Here is an 18,436-nt window from a genome sequence, read left to right as displayed (position 1 = left end):
TTAGTTTCCTTGATTATTAGAATATCTTTATTAGTCTCAACTGGATATGATTCTATTGATACTCACTTGAGATTATTAATTTATCTCTACCTTAAAAGGGGGGCAGAAATAAAACAGATAGCTAGCAATCCAAATTTGTGATCAAGAAAAAAGCGCTGAGCATAAGCAACTTCTTCCCCATGGCAGGCACTTTGGATTTCGAACACAACGAAGCATCCAACACACGGCAGAATCGAAGAAGAGCATATGGTGAGAACAATCTCAGAAGAGCAGGGTTCTCTTCATTTGCTCCTTAAGAAAACTTAAAGTCTACATCTAACTCTTGGTAACAAAAATGTTCAATAGACATTACTTCTAAATGCATTTTATAAATGACTTTTAAAATGCATTTCACCTACTGCTGCCATCAGGTAAGATAATATAGTTTCCTAGGTAGGTTGGATTCAAATCCCAACTCCATGACTTCAGACAAATTCCTGAACTTTCTCTTGTCTTTTACCTCTGAAAAATGTAAACAACAAGAGTACCCAACTCATAGCATTGTGGTGAGGATTAAATGAGACAATGTGTGTCAAGAGCTTAATGGTGCCTGGAGTGGATGAGTTGTCAGTAGATGCTGCTACAATTTTTAATCTTGTCTTGGGATTAATTTTAAATGTCTTCCTTTCTAGGCTATATGTTTCACGAGGGCGAAGACCTGGTCATCACTGTATTTCAGTGCCTAGAATAGTGGATGCCTATCCTATAGGTGATGTGGGATTTTTGGGATAAACAACAGCAGGTAATGGAACTGCGCTTCAGGTGAAGTTGGGAAGAAGTGATAGGTATGATGCTACCTACTCCCTTCCTTCTCACAGACCTGTTTTTTCACATGTATGTACTGACTCTGATTGTGCTCTCCTTACCTCAATACCCTCTTTTTCTTCCTTCCTCAGAAAAAGAACACAAAGATGAAGACATTAAATCGGTCATCTAATATTATCAAAGGCGCAGCTCCTTATAATTATTTCAACTTTCAATAAGTCTAGGGAGAGGGCTACAGTGTTATGGCAGAAAGAGCTCTGGGCTGGAAATCCAGCAGCCTGGTTCTTGTGTAGGCTCTACCCAGGACCAACAGGTTCCTCTGAGACATGTTATATAACCCGTCTCGTTTCTAGTGCAAAACAAAGAGAGACTGGGCTCAGTGACTGGAGGTGAGAGGAGTAGGTGTGATTGTTACCACCACTTTTTTCCATCCAAAGGAGCTTCTGAAAATTTAGTTTGCACAATGACTGACTGAGGAAAGTATTACTTCTGTTATTTAGCGCCCAGATAGCAGGAAAATAAACTTTTTACCTAGCACAGGACAATGTCACCCAAGGGAGAAGTACCAACAGTGCCCTCTGCTGATAAGCACTGAATGACCTACAGGACCGTCTAGGTCCCAGAAGGAGTCTGTGATGTTGTAATGACGATCTTAGCAAAGGGATGAACAACTTTCTTTGGAAATATAAACTCTTTAAACTAGCAGCCAGAAATCATACCTTAAACAATGACTTTCTCTACTAAAGCACTGAAGGAGGGTAGAGGAAACTGTAGGCAGATGCAGAGGGTCTGATGGAGATCATACAGCAAATTCACCTTGACATTCTTTGGATGGTGCCAGACAGCAGGATAAAGGCAACCCCAGTGTACGGCTATAGGGCTTGCGAGCCCCACTAATATCGGACAGCCTTCCTGCCATACCACCTTGCTGGACTCCTATCTGCTCTTACTCTGTGGTCCCTGAAATTAAACTGCACATTCTTAAATACACTGAGATATTTCCTGCCTCTCAGATAGTGCCTTCTTGGCCTGGGAAGTCCTTCATCTCCCGACTCTTCAGTAAACTTACTCTTTCCAGATTAAACTCAAGAATAACCTTCAAAGCCTCCCTCTCATCACTCTTTCTCTCTGTGCTGCCAATGAACATGTTTGCGTTTCTATTACTACACTGGAGCCCAAAGTACCAGTGATTCCCCTACCCCTCTGTTTTACCTTTCTTCTCTTCCTTCCTTCTCCTCTATTTTTCAGCAGAAACATTCTTCCCCCCCAAACCCTTACATGCTCTCCTAGTTCAAGCAAATGCTTGATGAGCCAACTCTTTTAATTGTGCCTCCCAACTCCTCCTCTTGCCCTGTGGGAGCCCTCGAGGCACCTCCACCAAAAAGAAGTTTGAGAAACACAGCACTAGATTTTCAACTCTTAAGAAACAGTGAATGATTTTTATGAGTGAATAATTTGTTACAAGGACACCTCATCCATAGCTCTTTCCATCAGCAGGAGCTGAGCAGATAGAGCCTGTGGTCCTGGCCCCAGGCCAAGAAGCAGTTGGCTGCAAGGAAGCCACTTTACATTTTTTTTTTAAAGATTTATTTATTTATTTATTTATACAAGCACTGGGTACAGTCAGAAGCGCGGGAGGGTGAGAGAATTCACCAGAGCCAGGGCGGGGAGCAGAGCAGGCAGAAGGACCGAAGTACACTGCTGAGGGGAGCAGCGGGCGGCAGGAGAGGTCTGCGCGCCATGTGGGACCCTCCTCCGGTGGCCGGGGAGCAGCCGGGGATCGAACCGGCACTGCAGAGGCTGCGGGCAGCTTCGCAACCCAGCGCTCAACTGCTGCGCCACCGAGGAGGCCCCACTTTACATTTTGAACACAAAGCACTGGGCAGTTCTAAATTTAAAATTAATACATAGATAAACAAACACTTGCTATCATTTTGAAGTTACGGTGTTGATGTATGGTTTTTTGTTTTGTATTTTAAGTCCGCGCTAGCCTATCACTGAAGGTAAAACTGGAAAAAAACAGTCTACTTGTCCTCCATTTAAAATTTCATTTCCAAGTTGAAATAGCAGTTCTCCATGGGTCTGACAGGTGAGTGACTAATCCACCTTGGGTATGGCAGTCTGGGCTTATGTGAGATCCTGGAGGTGGGACAATTAGCACGCTCAGTTCAGTCCCAGGCAAAGGCAGCTGGAGCTTTGGAACAGGAAGGCTGCTGAGCTGTCAACCCTGATGAGGGAGGCCACGAGGAGGCCACCCGCTTGAGCAGCCTTTCTGTCCCTGGAGAATGTCAAACCAAATTAGGATCCAGATGAAGGCAAGCTTTGAGAGAAGGACAGGGGGCCAGCTGACTAAAGATCACTAGAAACCTGAGGCACAGTCATTGTTGAGACAGTGTTTAAAGAGGCAACCTCGTAAAATCACTGATAGATAGAATTGGAAGAGTCCCTAGGTACAACCTAACCTCTTTGTTTTAGAGGTGAGGCTAATAGCTCACAAATAATGAGGACCTGAAGCCAGAACACTTTCTCCTTTGTCTACTTCTGCCATCCAGCTCCTGAATTAAAAATTCTTATTTCTACAACTTAAAAATAATTTCTCAAAAAATCCATCTTCTCATATTTTACCTGACTTGAATTAAACATTGAGACACTTATCTGTTTTATATAGGGTTTACTTTACTCATTTATTTTTTTATTTGAGGGAAGGGCAAGAAGTGAGGATGTTATTACTAGAGAATCTAGAAATGAAAATTTAATATTACTCTGAATTTTAATTTCTTGCTGCTTATGAAGAAATTAAAAATAGAAATGTAGACACCATCTAAATTCAAATCTAAAACAACTATTCAATCAAGGGCTAAAAATTAAATTCTGGATAAAAACTCTAACTTCTAAAGGGAGCAAAAGAGTTAATTTTTCTCCACAATAATTAGAGAAAATGCCCTGTCAGACTGAGTTGCTGAGTCATTTCTTAATAAAAGTGTGAGCTAAGATGCTTTTCTACTGAATAATCAACAATAACAAAAGTAACAGACTAAATCAAGAAAAATAACACTGATATTCCAGGAGGACCAAAGTCTGATGTCAATCATGTACTCAAGCATAAAAAACACCCACCCAAGGAAGGAAGAAGAAAAGACATTCACACAGGGAAAGCAGAGGCTGGGGCCACTCAGAACTGATGGGCACCATCCAGCCCAGTTATCTGATGCACCTACAAACCCACCCTGCTCCCCCTTTTTCTGCTACTTCATGCTTTAGGTAAAAAAAAAAAACTATGCTGATTCTTGTTCCACATGAAATAACTCAACCCTGAAGTGAAATTTAAATCACTCAAGGAATACAGTACGCTACTACTTTATCTCTTCCCTAAAATGAATGCAAGAGAAAAACAAGTTTTGTCTGGAATGGTCATGTAAATCTTGACCGTTATTGCTGTTATTTTCTTTGTTATAAGGAATAGCAAGATAGTGTTAGAGCTATTAGCCTGAGGCTAGCCTGGGAGAAAGAATACTTTCATTTCTAGGTCACTGAAATACATTTGTTTCTGTGGAGCATGTGAACAAACTGGGGGTGTGCGTTTTTCTAGCATGTTCAGCTCAGATTTTATCTCACCTGTATTGAGGAAGACTTCTATTTCCTCATTGCCTTACTTTTGTGTTTCTACAACATCCTATCCTAACCCTACTGATCATATCTAATGTTCCTATTTTCCACAAGAACCATGAAAATAAATCCAATCAAACCGAAAGAGAAATCCATGCAGAACATGTAATAATGGTAGCTGTTGTTTCTTGGATCAAACACTAGTTTCATCTATCTGTCCATCTGTCCATCCGTCCAACCATCCATCCATCCATCCAACTATCTATTTACCTATCTTATTACTGATGCTGCAGTGAACCACCCAGATTCTCCCTTCAAAAGCGAAGGATCTGACAGCTCTTAGCTTAGAAGCTCTCTGGGAATTGCGTTCAGCCAAAACAACACTGCTAAAGGAAGGTCATGCTCCCTCCTGGAGACATGATATCCAATGACTGGTTGAGCGCAGCACAAAGGCCTAGCCTTCTCATTTAAACTGGGACAACTCTGAAAGAGCATCTCAACTCCTGACCTCTCCTTGGAATGGCTGAGGTCTCTGTTGAGGCTGCACAATTTTACTTTCTTTACATGTACAGATCCTATGACTACTCCCTGTAAAATCCCTACATATGAATTTCCAGATTGGGTTCTATTTCCAGGAAATCTTACCTAAGACAGTTGGTGTAAAGAAAAGTCAGAGGTAGTAAGCTCTAAGAGTGTCTGTAAGTGAAAATCTCATCACTGGTGGCAGGAGGTTTACTGAGAGGCCCTGGTATGCTGTAGCAGTATCACTGTCAGAACATTCACTAGTGGAGAACTAGAATAGGATACAGGTAAAAGAGAATACTCTGGTGAGTCCGTTATTTCAGACTTTCAAAAAATCTACAGGAAACAGAGTTTAAAAAATGCAATCAATAAATAAAAATTAAAAATTACATAAAAATAAAAATGTCAAAAAATAAAAAAAATAAAAATGCAATCAGATGACTTTTGCTAGAGCCAGTGATGTACTAAAAACAGTGAAAAGCTAAAAATGAATAATCATCAGTTGAAGGCAATGTGCCAATCATAAAGGGGGGTGAGGTTAAATTCGAGAGCATGCCTTGCAGTGCTGAGGTCCTTGCACTATCTTCAAACAAAATGAGACCATCGTTTCTGCAGGCTTATCAAGGGATCTGGAATTTCAAGCTTTTACATGCATCAAATTGAACATCTCCATTCCACGTTTCAAAGTCTCAGGTCTTATCAGTCAGGTATGAGTTGAGGATTCAACCTTTTCTTCTACCCTAAAATTAATTGCTGGCTATAGTTCTCAACTTTTGCTATCCTTGAGCTGTAGAAGATAGGAGTCCTTTTATGTACTACCCAATTCTGTGGTAAATAGGCAATGGTAGCAATCAGCCTCAGAATGGCATGAGGAGCAGGAGCTCAGCCATCTGAGCAATGAAGGACCAGGTCACCTGAAAAAGTCTGTCATAGACACCAGCAATGACACTACCTAAGAGGAAGAGTAGTAAAAAGCACAGTGAATGAGGAAAGGATGGATGATCACTTGCAACCATTAAGATACTACATAATGACGTAGGAAAAAAAAAACAGACAAAACAAGATGATGAAAGAATAACACATAAATGCTACTTTAATGTTACCTATACTGGCTTCTTAACATAACTTTTCTTTTCTAGCAGAGTTCTTTCTAGAATTTATCACACCACTGACTGATGTAGAAATATAAAAGTTTACATCCATTTTGACAAACTGGAATAAATTTAAAGGGTCATCCCTGCTCTAAAGTTCCTTTTAGAGTAGTCTGGGACCTTTTAACTACATTCCACCCTTTCCTCTGCTCAAATCTACTCTCCTCACCCTCTCCCAAGTATTGATTCTGAAAGCACACCACAAAACACTTCATACAACCAAATCCCTGGCCCCCCACATCTATCTCTCAATCATCTATCCTCATCATTATCTGTTAGTATGTGTGTTCTCAGTATTTAAGTAAAATAATGTATTATTTGTAGGAGTTGGGACAAAAGTTCTTAGAAAGGATATGACCTATAGGATAGACAGAATAACTAGATCAGGTATTGGAAAGTATATTCCAGTTAAAGGGAAAAACATGTTCAACAGTCCTCAGTGTGGTTATTAAAGCATTTAAGGAAGTGAAAGCAAGTCAGCATGGCTAGAGTAGAGAGTAAGGGACTTGCTAGCAAGTCCATACAGAGCTTCACAAGTCACTTTGAGAAGTTCTATCTTTATCCTAAGACCAATGAGCAGTCACGGAAGGATTTGAAGCAAAGGTGTAAAGTTGTCAAGTTTACATTTTAAAAAGGTCACTCTGGGACCAAAGCAGAGAACAGAATAAGCCAGGAAAGATGATGGAAAAATAACACCTACAATGCAACTTAGTGATTCCACTGAGATATGAAGGCAACCTGAACCAGGATGGGTAAAACAGAGAAAATGAGAAGTGAATATAGTCAAGAGATATTCAGGAGGTCAAATTAACAAGACTTGGGACTGCATCAGATATGTATTTACTCTGTGCTTTCCACAGTGCTTGACACATTATGGGCTCACTAAATATTTGCTAAATAATGGACAAAATTAAGTAGTTAGACTTGATAGTTGGACCCAAGTTCTTGGTCAAAACCATCCATATGTCCACATCAGTTTCTCATTCCCCTCATATTTCTACCTAGTCAAAAAGTGTACAGGAACAGCAGGGTTTGAGCAAGGATTACAATCATCTTACCCATAAGTTAGAAGCTGGAAGATGAAACTAGTGGATGAAGTTTCTTTAGCCTTTAAGAGAGGTCAATTTAATGCTCCTCGACACAGGGGATCACAGAGAAACTAGAAGTTGGTTTTGGTTTTTCCCTCGGAGCTATAATAATGACAGGGAAGGTAAGCTCTGATTTTCCACTCACAGTTAAGGTGAGAGCAAAATTAAGATACCTTTCTGGACATCTTCAGATATGCTACCTTTCTTTGATATAACATGTCTTGAGGCAAAGAGGGAGACCAGAAAATTGTATAAGAAGATTCCAAGGATTCTTAATATCAAGATTCATGTGTGTTCATAGAGTATTTCTGGAACAGCATCTACTCCTAAGGTTTCCCGAGGTTAAACGAGGGCTCTATATTTCCTCAGCTTGCACGTGCCATTCATCTGTAGCTTAAAAATTCCTGCTCTCTGTATCTCAGATCTGTGATCCAGCATCACTGCTGCCAGACTTGTGGCAAAGATAGGTACCGACATAGGACAGTTCCCAAGCAACAGCTCTCCATCTCAGCACCACTCGCTGTGAAGTCCTCTGCTTGGCACCTGCCGGTGAGAGGCAGGAAATGGATTATTTCCAAGATTGTTCAGGACTGGGCCAAGTGAGAACTGAGGCTTGCTAGCAGACAAAGGTGGGGAAGAAAAGATTGTGTCTCATTTTTCTTTGTTAGAAACTAGGATTCCTCCCTCTTCATGGCTGCCAGCTTGGCTCAGTTTATAAATCAAAATGGATGATTAAAGGAAAAAAGTGAAATAGTCACAATTTTGAGCAGACAATCGTTAATGTATGCAGATTCCGTGGCAGGGCGCCTGATGCCTGTTCCCGGGAAAGGCAGGCACAGCTGAAGTGACAGCAGTGACAAGACAGACAGGCTGCGGGGTGAAGTGAGCTCAAAAAAGTAGCAGCACCAGTCTTTTGGCTGTGGTCTTAAGCCAAGAACACATTTCCCAGTAACCTCCTCTCTCAACCCAAAAGATGAGCACAAAACCAAAGATCTGCCTGAATCTCATCTAACTTATGCTGCAAATTTACAATTACAATTGTTCATTAATTTCTGGGTGAACTAAACACCTAGAAGTAGGGGTACGAGTGATGGGGAAAAACTATGGATCACATTATCCGGAGAAAAAAGCCACATGCTCTAATGTGCATGTTTTGTTCCAGAAGGTTTTGTTTTTGCTTTCTTTAACAAGCATTAACCTACATACTGGGCCACTGCATGAACTCTGGGGACTGGAGCGAACCTTAGCTTTCTGCATTTCATAATCTCATAGTTTACCTGAGGAAGATATGATGAGAAAACAGCAAGGCCCAGATGTTGTCCTGTTCAAGTTCTTCCATCTCTGCCACCCCTTTTATGTGGGAGAGAAGTAGGCCGAGGCAGACAGTCCAACTGCTCTTGGAGACGAGCACATCATTTTTAAACTTTTGAATCAATAGCTCCTTCTCTATGGATTATTTTATGAAACATCTCCAGCTTCCACTCAGGACCTCTGGCTGACCCTTTGCTCACCCCAGTGCACCTCCCAGCTACAGATCAGGAAGATATATGACGCCCTCTCTCCAGGCCCTGCACTGACTCAGTTTGCCAATTACAGCCCGACAGTGGCCCCTTCCTCAGAGATCTGCAGCCATGTGGTCAGGCATAGGCGGGGCTGACCTTGCAGCATGAGGCACCACAGGCAAGGGGCAGAGATAATTAATAAGGAAAAAGGACAAAGCTGCATTTCATTTCACTAAATTTATGGCTTCAGTAGGAAGCCAGTCCACCTCAGTGATATGGGTCACTTAATAACAGAAAGTTCATAGCAGCTAGAGCAGGTCTAGAGCCAGGAGCCAGGAGCCAGAAAGGAAGAGAGGACCTCAAGGTGGCATGAGAAGAGAGAAAAGGAAAGGACCACGGAGGAGGGGTTGAGGGGGGTAGCAGGAATATACAGAGGGACCCCTGTGACTCTTTACCAGGACCCCACATGAAAGAACCATCTCCCACAGTGTCCTCAATCCTCCAGAAGTTTTAATTAAAACAAAAGAAATGTCAGCAGGAGAAGCACTAGAATATAATTAGGGCCCACCAAATCTAAAGTAATATGGGGGGGCAAAGACTAGTAATGAAAGGGAGGCTTTCATGTTCTCACTGAATCCCTGCTCTGTTGCTGACACAAAAATCAATTTCAATAGGCTTTAGCTGTATCTGAGCAGGAACACAGGCAACAGATGAAATTTAGTGAGCAGTTTACTGGAGTCATAATGATTCCCTTGGAAAAAAAAGTCTACGATGAGCCCTCCCCCGCTCCCCCGCCTTCTCTGTAAGAATGTATGTGTGGATGTAGAGATAAATGATATGTAGATATAGACACAGATTTGGGGACAAAAGGGATTTTAAATAAATACATGTTTTTTTCCTAACAAAATATACTTAAACTCTCTACTTCATACTCTTTAGCGGGCAATTTGGGGGATGACAAGAGACATTTGGGGATACCTGGAGACACTGATTGTCAGGGGTGGTACCACTAATACGTAGTGGGCAAGAAGGACAATCTACTAAACCTTCTACAATTCACAGGACATTACCATGAGCCCCCACCCCCAACAAAGAATTATGGGGCCCAAAATATCAGTGGGGTCAAGATTGAAAAACCCTGCTTTAAAAGAATTTGACATTTAATAGGTGCTCAGTGAAAGCTGAATTCTATTAAATGTCAGATTTCCCACAGGCATTAAGTTATGGATCGAAAGATAAAGTCTTGCTCTCAGTGATCTCAACGGTGGACTAGGGGACAGAATGGGGTTGGCATTGTTCTTTCTTTGTTTAGCAGCATTTTACCAATGAAATCCTCTGATGAGAGGCTTAGATCTCATATTCTAGCACCAACAGTTTCATACAATACAGGTAAACACCCAAGGGTCACTTTACATCTGTTTTTTTTATGTGTAAGAAGCCAGTTCCAAGATCTTCACTCTCCCCCAATGAAGCAGAATTTTCTTAATAATAATAATAATAATAAACAGAATTAAGTACTACTGAATTTAAACAATTCTTTTATGATATTTGGACACAGAGGTATTGTTTTGCTAAATACTTTTAGAGAGAATGACTGTATTTTCATTTCTCAGCAATTTTTAGGTTTCTCAACAACTTTATGGGTATGTGTGTGTTCTTTTCCTCTTCTGAAATGTTTGGTTATAGTTTTTGACTTTTAGCACCTCAATTTAGGAACACCTTACTTTGCTTGATTAAAATATAAATCATGATAAAATCTGAAATTTATAATATAAGGATGAGTATAAAAGAACAGAGGTATTTGCCTTTATCCAACATAAGTTCTTCAACTGAGGCTTATAGGAATCTTATCCTTAATATCAGTGATGTGTTTCCAAGAATTAAGGAAAGTAGAGCCAAATTATTTTTAGAAGGAATAAGATAATCAACATTGCTCTATATTAGTGACAACCTTATAAGTACTTGGGGATCAAAGAATTCAAGTTTCTTGAACGTGGCCAAAGAACAGCATCCCACCCACTATGGGGCCCACGCATGTTGCACGGGATGGTCATGGTGGAGTGCGGTTCCACCTGCAATCGCAGAGGCCCCGGATCTCTGCAAAGACTGAGAATCTCTCTCCCCCAACAGAAGTCTTCTGTGTCAGCACAGACTGCATTAGCAATTGTGCTTTCCCAGCGGAGGTCTGGAAATCGTTCCTTGGGTAGGAGGGGGAGAGGACAAAAAGGACATTGAAGACTGAAAACCATTTTATAAATGCAGGAAGGTTCTTACATATTCATAATCTTTCAACATGGACTACAGTAATTTGTCAGCAAACACATCATCCCTGGGAAGCTAGTTGCTGGTAGTCAGCACTCATGCGCCTGGCAGAAACCTATACTTCCCTCCAGGACAATAAAGCTGAGAACATTTTTGTCTGAAATCTTGGGAGGAGAGATGGGCGAAATATGATGACACTCTGAGAAAGAATGAGGATTCTTTTAAGTAAATATGACATGCCCCTGGCTCTGGGCAGACCGGAATGGGCAGACAGCTGACTAGTTACAAATGCACCGATATGCAGCTAAATTTAGCTGCAACCTGACGGTGGCCTGTCTATCAGGTAGCTGCCTCTCAAGGAGGAGGAAGTTTCCCTGACTCCAGTGAAATTCTTCTCTTCCACCACAATTCCATGTCAACATGTCAACCGATCTAGGATTGTGAGAAGGGCAAGGAGAGCTTCTTGCTGCCTTTCCTAACAATCTCTCTCACACAGGGACCTTTCTTAGTATGGAAGGAATCACCCATCTGAGCTGGAGTTTCCCAGGCCGGATAGAGGAGTGTGGAAGTTCACAGGAGAGGCTTTGGGGGAGGGGTGAGGTACTTTGACTGGAGCTAAAGTGATTTGGGGTCTATAGTTTCAGTATCTGTAAAAATAGGTATATAATGATTAGTTCACTAAGTTGTAAGGCTTAAATTAATACACACACACACACACACACAGCCCTGGCACAATGCCTGGAAAAATGACAATGATATTGTGGTGCTTTTAGTGTTACTATGAGGTTCTTGTTCTGTCCTTAAATCCTTTTACTCATCAAATTCCACACAGCTCCTGTCTCCCTTTCTTCCAGGGAGTCTGAGTCTCTGGGTCTCTAACCTTGTCTCCCCTGCTATGTTCAGGCTCGCTTCCCTCTCATCCTGACTCACAAGTCACCTTCACCACCAGTCCTTCCCTGGACACCTGTCTAAAATTTCAAGCCACCCCAACTCTTTCTTACCATGCCCCTTCCCTGTTTTACGATCGTCTGGAAAATCATGTTTTATTCACTTAGCGTGTGTGTGTCTGTGTATGTGCACATGCGGGTGTGCATGTGTGTGACATCTGCTCCAGAACGGTGGTGTCTTGTGGCACATCTCTTTCTTCTTCACTACTCTACAGTAGCTGTACCAAGTGGGGCCTCAATATGTGCTGTGTGAGTGAATTCCTGACCTCTTTGTGGGCACACTTATTTATTTATTTATTTTCTAACACAACTGTCAATTTTTGCACAGTATTTGATTTCTCCCCTCCCATAGAGTCCCATAGTTCTCCCACCTTCATAACACCCTTGACTCATTTTCTGATCCCTTAAGCTCTTCCCTTCTTTGCCTTGATCCCCTCCCTCCTGGATGTAGGGATGCCTAAGGTCTATGGTCAGCTTGCCAATTTTGTCTTTTTTGTGATACTTTGTTTGGTTTCTCTACATTCCCCCATAAGTGAAACCATCCGATATTTATCTTTTTTCCTTCTTATTTCACTGAGCATAATCCCTTCCAGCTCCAGCTCCATCCATGTTGCTGCAAATGGCATGAGTTTATCCTTTTTGATAGCTGAGTAGTATTCCATTGTGTATACATAGGAGTGCTTTTTTGAGTCCTTCTGTTCTCTTTTTTATTTTAAAAAAAAAATCATAGCGGGCCTCCCCACTGGCACAGCAGTTGAGCACTGGGTTGCGAAGCTGCCCGCAGCCTCTGCAGCGCCGGTTCGATCCCCGGCTGCTCCCCGGCCACCGGAGGAGGGTCCCACATGGCGCGCAGACCTTTCCTACCGCCCGCTGCTCCCCTCAGCAGTGTGCTTCGGTCCTTCTGCCTGCTCTGCTGCCCACTCTGGCTCTGGTGAATTCTCTCACCCTCTCGCGCTTCTGACTGTGCCCAGTGCTTGTATAAATAAATAAATAAATCTTTAAAAAAAAAATCATAGCATCTCTTACTTGAAGGCATAAAGACTCTGACAGAATAACTGCAGTCACCAAATGAGGTAACAGGTTCAGGGAAGCAAGGTTGTTTCCAGGTCATATTTTTGTTTCAGATTCATTTTGCATGGAAATAAACTAAGCAAAAAAGTATTATCTTCCTTTTTTAAATTCTATTTTAAATTCTTCCTAAAGCTTAAAGGATAAAGAATAGACCTCTAAATTAAAACACTTGACCATGAGTTTATTTTGCCTAGGAAGATTTATTTATAAAAATATGCATATATAATATTTATATTTCAATATTAACAGAATGAATCAGAAAGTTCTAAGAGAATACTTTGAAAAACTATCAATTATAGAAGTAGAAGTGACTGGATCTCCAAATTATGTTTCTGCTAGCAGAAGCCAGAGCAGATCAACTGTATTCCTGGCAATTAAGGATGAGGCTTTCTGAACCAAAGGGAATATTTGATAACCCTTCCTTACCACAACTGTGGAAAGATGGAGCTAGCAACTTTGCCTAAACCTTTCAGACCTCAATCAGCTAAGGCCATCTGCACAAAAGAATAAAAAATTGCCTTTCCTTCCTCTCCCTCCCCATCTCCAGTTGGGGGAATAGACCTAGGTATATGGTCTAAGGTCCAATATCAAGTTAATTTAAATCTGTTTGCCAGGGTCTGCTTTCTGTCACCTTGGGTTTTAGGTAGCTGCCTACTCCCCAAAGATCAGTATCAATCTACATTTCTTTGGCATTTAAACCAGTAAACTTGACATTTATAACACTGTGGGCTTATTTTATTAGTACTTCAGCTTTCAGAAGGGGTGGTTAAAAAAAAAATCAAAGTAATGTCCATTTAAGCAAATTATTAAACTTATAGTTTTTATTATTAAAATATAACATGGTGGGCCTCCCTGGTGGTGCAAGAGGTTAAGATGCAACCTATGAAGCAATTCACAGCCACTGCAGCAGCACGAGTTCGATCCCTGAGCAGGGAGCAACCCATATAGCGCAGCAGATCCCTCCTGTCTCACTCACCGCTCCTCTCAGCAGTGTACTTCAGTAGATCTGCCTGTTCTGTTCCCCACTCTGTCTCTGGTGAATCCTTTCACCCCACACACACCTCTGGCCTGTACCTTAGCTCTTGTATGCATAAATAAATAAATCTTTAAAAAATATATATAACATGGTATCTTAGGAACTCTTAACAAGAGAATCTGTCTTAGATGTAACAAAACACTAAATGATAGTAATTTAATGATGATAGTAATGCAATGTATTCATTAATCTTTTTTTTCTTTTCTATAAATGTATTTATTTATGCATACAAGAACTGGGGTATAGGCCAGAGGTACAGGGGTAGGGGGGCAGTGAGAGGATTCACCAGAGACCGAGTGGGGAACAAAACAGACTGAAACACACTAAATGGAGCAGCAGGTGAGACAGGAGAGGTCTGCTGAGTCATGTGGGCAGCTCTCTGGCCAGCTGGGAATTGAACTCATGCTGCAGAGGCTGCGGACAGCTTCAGTGTTGTGCCACCAGGGAGGCCGCTAATTTATTAATCATTGATGGACATTCAACAGTTTATAGAAGACTATTAAAATACATAATAATTATATATTATGCTTAAATATTTGGATTATAATTTTTATGACACATATCATATTTTATTTTCACATTTTTACATTTTTTCCTATCTTTTGGGATCATAGTTTAGAAAACAAGTTCAGAAGTCATAAAAAATTTTATCTGGTAATAAACAGAGTGGAGCTGAAGGAGTAAAAATATAGACCCTATTCAGAATTAGAACAGTTCTCAATTTTTCAACAAGGCTATAGGAAAATCTGTTCTACTTTTAATGTATTTTATACAGAAGGGAAATAGTAATACTTGCTCTGCTTATTTTCTCTTACGGAACAAAAATACAAATAGAAGAAACATAATGAGTTCTTATGACTCATCTTGAGTGAACATTTATTGTGTTGTTCATGATAAACATCCAATAGAGTTTTCTAACCTTGACAATTTCATTCAGGGCTCACACATACAATCAGCACACTATTCACTATTAAGCAAATGACAGTTAAAAAAAAAAACAACTTTCCAGAAGGCATCACCTCTATAAATTGAAATGGACTTCAGTGCCTGTTGAAATGTGGTCAGTTTTATAAAGAAAGGTCTTGTAAAGAAAACCTAGTAATTTCACATACATTGGCCATAATGAAACACCATTCCCATTCTTTTCTAATATATGAATGATATATTCATATATTGAATGATAATAGATGAATGGCATCTCCTGGAATTGAACATGACAAACCCATTTAAAATTCAAAATCATGGACTATTTACTGAGCACCTATTATATATAACATCCTATTGATCTCTGAAGCATCAGAATAGTAATAATCATAATTATGAAAATTTCTTGCACTTTGACTTAATTTCTCTTCTTGTCACAAGAAGATTTATTAAAACATAAGTTTTCTTTCCTCTTTGTTCCATTCTCAGAGTTTTCCTCAAGTCATGAAACTTTATTTTGGGGAGACATCGTTTAAAAAACTTTTAATATATGGAATCCCTAAAAGACACAACAATTATCTTAAATAAAATAAAAAATAGCAGGAAAGAAGTCTATCTTATCTCATTGAGAAAGAATTATTTTATTGTATCCAGAATATTCTTTGCTAATATATTTTTGCAAGGTCATTTAAGATCAACCATGTTATAGAAAAGAACTGAAGATTGAGATATTTTAGTTTGTTTTTTTAAGACCAAGATACAATTTTAACTTTGTTCCTAATGCTATACTGTTTTCAGCAAAGATACTCTTACTGAAATAATCAACATTATTCATTCCCAAGTGTATGCATTTATCGTTGAAAAATCCCTTTCCTCAAGGAGCTTAATAAATGACAGCAGAAAGTGCACTTGCTGCATTCCACTTTAAATTTGCCAGACCAAAGTCACTTTCTAGTCTGGTCACATACCATTTTCTGTCACAACTTTAGGTGAAGGCACTATAAAGAAAAAAATCACGTTTTTCAACTTGAAATTTAATCTACTGGCCTCTGTGTTGCAGAAGTCATCTGGAAATGAATTTTATGCTTGTATTTTATTAATCAACACACCCATCTTTAATATACTTCACTCATAAGAAAAATTAATTCTATGGCAATGCGGTAACAACAATCTACTGGTTCTTTCTATATATGGCACAGAAGCTTGTCTATATTTCAACAAGAGACCTGAAATTAACATAAGACTATGAACAAGGAACAAGGAAGCTATTCAGAAAGATTTATATAAGCTTTGTAACTATTTTGCACTTAACTATGCCAAAGTCATTTATAAGATTTTTTTCTTTTTTTGGGAATGTCAACTTTTTCAGGTACTCTTTGGAAATAAAATATTAAAGGAAATGATTGGGGAAAGGAAGTTGGAATAGAAGAACACAGTAATTCAGATGGGTTGAAGTCTACCTTCATTGTGCAAAGCAATCAGTTTAGAGATTTGTGTTCTGTAAAACAAAGACCTTAGACTTTTAATGTTCAATGCTGATCTTGAGTAAAGATGTAATTAATAGAAACAATATAACCCAAACTGAAGTTAGAGAAGTTAGAGGATCCCCTGAGAGTGATCTAAGCAATTTGGTGTACAGAAATTACCAGGGAAGATGTCAACACATTTATAGTATCACAGCCTGAGGAAGAGGCTGAGAATAAAAAGTATAACAGTCATTAAAAATATGAATGTCGGGCCTCCCTGGTGGCGCAACCTGTGAAGCTAGCCGCAACCACTGCAGCACGAGTTTGATTCCCAGCCGGCCAGGGAGCAACCCACATGGCGCAGCAGACCTCTCCTGCCGCGTCCGCTGCTCCCCTCAGCAGTGTATTTTGATCAATATGCCTGTTCTGTTCCCCACTCTGTCCCTGGTGAATCCTTTTACCCCCCGTGCCTCTGGCCTGTACCACAGCTCTTGTATGCATAAATGGATAAATCTTTAAAAAAAATATGAATGTCACTAGACTAATGCATCACATTTTTAAAATTTTATATTAAAACTAAGGAAAGCAATAGATTTAAGCCAGAGCATAAACATTTTAATTCTGATATAAAGTAGATTTATGAAAGTGATTAAAAGGGCAAAGCTACCTAGGAAAGTTGGGGCATCTTTTTAAGATACATTTTAAAAATTAGATAAATGAAATTAAATCCTCAAGATTTTTGGCCTTAGAGTGCTACATTAAAAGATTAAATTTTAAGCTCTGTGTGGTGATTTTTATATTTTATACATTTTTTCCCTGTAAATGACATTACTTGCTTCTGGTAACTTTCTTCTGAATGCTTACTATCATACAAATATGAATATAATGCTACTTCTTGCCTTTCTGAAACCTAGAGTCATGACTATGCTTCACTACACATTTTTAATACAGTGGGTACCTTAAGTAATTGAATGTCAAGTCTTGTTGGAAATAGTAAGAAAATAAGAACTGGAGTTGGGAGTAGAAAAAGAGTGTAAGGAGATGATTATATAGGGAAGCAGAAGAAGGAAACTGGATTGTGAAATTTTAGGGGTGGTGGGACAGAGAGAACGAGAAAGTGGGGAAGAGGAAGGGAAAGAGATGGGGCGAAGGGAGAACAAGAAAAACAAGAACAAGAATAAGAAACAATACCCTAAATCTCTACCCTAGTCAAATATTTGTCCACTGAAACAACAGTGGAAACTATGACTCAATAACTACACATAATAATTTTATCCGACTATATACTTGCATAGAAAATCAAAGAAAATGTGTCTCCACATTCATACTTCAAAACAAATTAAATTCTAACCACCTCAGGAAAAACAGCGGTATTGGAAGTAATAAATTGGGGAGTGATAAGAGCTGGTAAGTGAAAATTATTAATAGTAATACCTATTTAGTGAATCTGACACTGGTCACTGATTCTTACATATATTCTATATTTACTAATTCATCATAACAAACTTTGAGGTAGGGTATTATTATTGTCATTTACAGACAAAGAAATTAAGGCACACAGAAGTTACTCAATTTGTCCAAAACATCCATTATTTAAGCTATGTAGTATTAATGTTCATTTGACACACTGCATTTTTAATTGCTTTATTTTAGTACACAAAAAATATTTCTTGGGACTTTTAGGAGTTCACTTGTTACTTTACTATTTCTAGGACTACTTTCTCTCTCAAGGTGTTGTGTTTTAAGATATGATCTCTCAAAGTGGAGGTTTCAGAAGCTTGAGAGCTGATGTTATGAGGGGTAGGTGGAGGTTTCAGAAGCTTGAGAGCTGATGGTATGAGGGGTAGGTGGAGGTTTCAGAAGCTTTGAGAGGCTGATGTTATGAGGGGTAGGTGCTCACCTACTACATAGAATCAGAGCTAAAGCGGCCAACCCAGACTGGGCTGGATAGGAGATAAGACTTACTCCGACTGAAATGATCAAAGGGACTAGCTCAAACAGCGAAGGACATACAAAGCATAAAAATAAAGGCACTCACTGGTCAAGGAAGAGTCAGA

At 39.7% G+C, this 18,436-nt stretch overlaps 1 protein-coding gene across 9 annotated transcripts in view; it reads right to left on the bottom strand.

The window, feature by feature from the left end:
- TNIK (TRAF2 and NCK interacting kinase) overlaps window positions 1-18,436 on the bottom strand; it is a gene marked incomplete at both ends in the record, with an annotated part of 390,832 nt that overhangs the window by 159,541 nt on the left and 212,855 nt on the right. The window lies entirely within an intron of this gene.

Source organism: Talpa europaea (assembly GCF_964194135.1).
Source record: "Talpa europaea genome assembly, chromosome: 4".
NCBI lineage: Eukaryota > Metazoa > Chordata > Mammalia > Eulipotyphla > Talpidae > Talpa > Talpa europaea.
Note: the sequence above shows the minus strand (reverse complement) of the source record. Positions and strands in the feature narration are given on the sequence as shown.